This window comes from Crocuta crocuta, unplaced genomic scaffold (assembly GCF_008692635.1).
Source record: "Crocuta crocuta isolate KB4526 unplaced genomic scaffold, BGI_CrCroc_1.0 scaffold132, whole genome shotgun sequence".
NCBI classification, from domain to species: Eukaryota; Metazoa; Chordata; class Mammalia; order Carnivora; family Hyaenidae; genus Crocuta; species Crocuta crocuta.
The window spans coordinates 1,043,040-1,046,695 of NW_027528611.1; the positions used below are offsets into that span (position 1 = coordinate 1,043,040).

General features: G+C 47.5%; 1 protein-coding gene across 1 annotated transcript in view; it reads right to left on the reverse strand.

Moving 5' to 3' along the window:
* Nucleotides 1-523, reverse strand: part of ZFAND3 (zinc finger AN1-type containing 3) — a 318,409-nt gene extending 317,886 nt beyond the window's left edge. Inside the window, exon 1 of the mRNA XM_077754868.1 lies at nucleotides 442-523. The gene's annotated coding sequence lies outside the window, so the exon portion shown is untranslated. The remainder of the gene's footprint in view (nucleotides 1-441) is intronic.
* Nucleotides 524-3,656: the final 3,133 nt, after the last annotated feature.

Consider the following 3,656-nt stretch of genomic DNA (forward strand, 5'->3'; position numbering starts at 1 on the left):
CCGCGAGGGAGGAGGGAAGACCCGATGCCCTCGGCAGCTCCCACCGCCGCTCCCAGCCAGATCGATGTCCCGCGCGGCGGCGTTGGGAAGGACCTGAGGCCCCCGCCGGCTCTGGCGTAGCAGCGGCCGCTGTGAAGCCCCGGGCCCCACTCGCTCCGTCACGCTCCCCTCCCCCGAAGGCTGCGCTGACCGGACAATGGCCGCTCCGCCCCCTCCCCTCCTCACACACCCCTCCCAAGGAGTCACAATGGTCTCGCCCGGGGGAGCCGCCGCCAAAGCCCAGCAGCTGATCAGCTGGGATCCGGGCGTGCCACTTTGTTCAGCGCCTCAAAGGAAGAGTCCGGGGCTGTGGGCAAAGCCGAGAGCGTTAGGCTATCACCCGGCGACGGGCCTCTGAGGTTTTCATATTCTTGGAACTTTTAAAATCTGAGGCAAACTTACCTTCTCCCGGTCTGAAGAAGGGGAGCAGGCTTCTGAGTACCCTGGGGCACGTTGCCTCCCCCCAAACACGAATGGTACGCCCCGGGCGGGAGGGGGAGGAGCAGATTAGTTGTTTAGGGTAAGTCGGGCCAGTCCCAGAGCGGCGGACGAGTGCTACGCATGCGCCCGGAGACCCCGTAACCGGGTACTGGGAGGGGCCAGGAGGCAGTGCTTCCAAATCCGGAAGTGGGTCTCGCTCTTCCCGGGGTGGTGGGGGTCTTTAGCCCCCGGGAGGTCTACCAACCGGCTCCTCCTGCCTGCTCTGGACGTTGCCAGGGACCATTTCTCCACGGACTGCAAATACCCTAGAAATCCGTTCCCAGTGCCCCCACACCCGACCCATTCTTCCAGTTCCACCCGGAGAACTGGTCTCTCCTTGGCAGTAATGAACTTAAGGGAAATGTCCCTCCCCTCTCCTGCCCCAGGAAGGGCACGGGGGCGGGGGGGCAGGAGGGTAGTGTCATAGTCGAATTCCTTGCTCCTCCTACCCCCTCAGTGCCCCCAGCCTCAGAGACACAAGTTCACTCTCTATACCCAGGCTAAAAGAACCTCTTTTTAGAGAGTGGACATGTTTGGTTTGGGGAGGGGAGCTATGGCCGAATCACTGATGAAAATTCATGTAAGCAAAGAAGTTCGAGCCACCAAAAAATAGCCTTTAACGCTTCTTGTCTTTGATCTTGAACTCATTCTGAGCTCCAGCCAATCGTGAGCAGAAGGCGATTGTTGATGACAAATTTCAAGGCGGAGGAAACTTCCACCGTATCTACTGGAGAGGTGACCGCCACAGCTGAGACCCTTGTTGGCGAACTTCTAAAATCACTGCTACTTCAGGAAGAGCTTCCTGGCTCTTAGAAAAAGCGGCTGTGTACCCCGACTCGGCAAGAATACGAGACCCTCAGAGAGTATTACTTAGATTAATTTTATTGTCAAATGTTATTTATTTCTATACCATTATGTCTGTGCATGCTCTGTGGACTTGTTAACATTTAGGTCGCTTCTTTTGGCCTCTAAAGAGCAAGGACCACATTTAGCTTAGCATCTTCTTAAAGATGCCGTTGATGATCAAGACAAATGATTGTAAAAGTCAAGTCATTTACAACCAATGCACCTCCAAATGCGAGTGCTGATTTTCGTACTATTTAGTTTTGACTTTGTGGATTTTCACAAACCTTCAATAAGTAGTTCTGTCAAAAGTCCATAAAATGGATGAGGCCATACAGCACACCTAGCTTTCCTTGGACTCACATTGCCCTTAAGTCTTCACTTAAACTGACATAAAATTGCCACATTCTTGAAAGACTTAACAGCATTTGAGTTTAACAGACCAAGATTACGTGGGACTCTCTCTCTATTGGCATCTTGATGATCTTATTTATATATGGAAAAGGAAACCCTAAAACCAAAAGGAAAATTTAATAAAAACTGTGATTGTCATCTTACAAACTGGCTTGCCTACCTGTCTCTTTGCCAGTTATTCATTTTAACAAGCCTTGGCTAAGTACCCAAGATGTGCACAAAATTTTCTAAACCCTTGTCCCTCCAGTTCCCCTCTGCCCCACTGGTCTTCTGTCTTGCCCAGGACACTACACTGCCCATTCAGGCATATGTTATCTCTCCAATACCTTGCATACACTGACAAGGCAGAATCGGTCCCTCCTTCTTCTGCCCACATAATCTCCATTATAGGACCAAGAAATATACATGTTTGTCTCCTATCACAAAACCTAACTCCAAAAGGTTTGGCTTGTAGAAGTAGCTGCTTCTGTACTCTCAATCCAGTGGGGATACAAGATGCTCAGAAGGTATCACCTAGGTTAATTTTATTAGCAAATGTTATTTCTATAATGCCATTCTTTTTTCTATTATCTGTAGACTTCTAGGATCCACAAATCACTATGGGATTGAAGCAAACTCAATCCATGTTTACTGAATGGAAGAGCTAATTTGATAAGAAGCCACTCTTAGTCAAGCCTCTGGTATCTGCAAGGAACAGAAACCTACTGACGCTTCATGCAAAAATTAATTAATTGATTGATTGATTAATAGGGACACCTGGGTGGCTCAGCTGGTTGAGCTTCCGATTCTCGATTTTAGCTCAGGTCATGATCTCATGGTTTGTGGGTTTGAAACTGCTTGGGATCCCCTCTCTCCATCTCTTGCTCATGCTCTCTCTCTTTCTCTCTTCAAAATCAACTTTTAAGAAATTGATGAAATAATAATAATTTATTGAAGGAAATAATCTTAAAGAACTCAAGGGCACAAAGAGCAAATAGATCTCATGAAGGACTGCAAGAGGGATCTAAAATACTAACAGAAGCCAAATAGCTAGTTTCTCATTATCTCTTTTCCTCTGGTCACATGTTCTTCCATCTCTCACTCTACAGAGCTGTTTCGTTCTTCTCTGTAGAACTGTTTGCACTGCTTCTCTGGGAATACAATGAAACATGACTGTCCAAGCTCACCTACCCTCACCTCGAGAACCGACAGAAATTTATCAGTTATCTATGAATCCCAGTTCTCAAGGGAAAGAACCTTATTGGTCAAAACTACATCAGATTGTCTATTCTTGATAGGGTTACTTTGAGCCAGTAAAGGCTCTTTGTTTTGTAATGCAAACATGACTGTCAGAGGTTCATCCTTGTAGTCTGTGGTTCTCAAAGAAAGTCAGTTATGTTCTTGGCAAAAATTCCAAAAGGTATCTACCACAGACCAAAAAAGGAGTAAATTACAGCCTGAAATCAAAAAGCATAAAGAACAGTGGACAAGGGGCACCTGGGTGGCTCAATCAGTTAAGCATCCGACTTGGGCTCAGGTCATAATCTCACAATTCCTGGGTTCGAGCCCCGCCAGGCTCTGTGCTGACAGCCAGCTCAGAGCCTGGAGCCTGTTTCAGATTCTGTGTCTCCCTCTCTCTCTGACCCTCTCCTGCTCTCTCTCTCNACAGTGGACATGTTCAAGAAACTAACTCCTATTTAAACTATTTGAGTCCTGGGGCACCTGGCTGGCTCAGCTGGTAGAGCAAGCAACTCTTAATCTCATGGTCATGACTTCAAGCCCCACATTTGCTTTAAAAAAGAAAAAAAAAAATTTTTTAATTTATTTATTTCTAGGAGAGAGAGAGAGACAGCGTGAGCAGGGGAGGGTCAGAGAGAGGGGGGGAGATACAGACTCTGAAA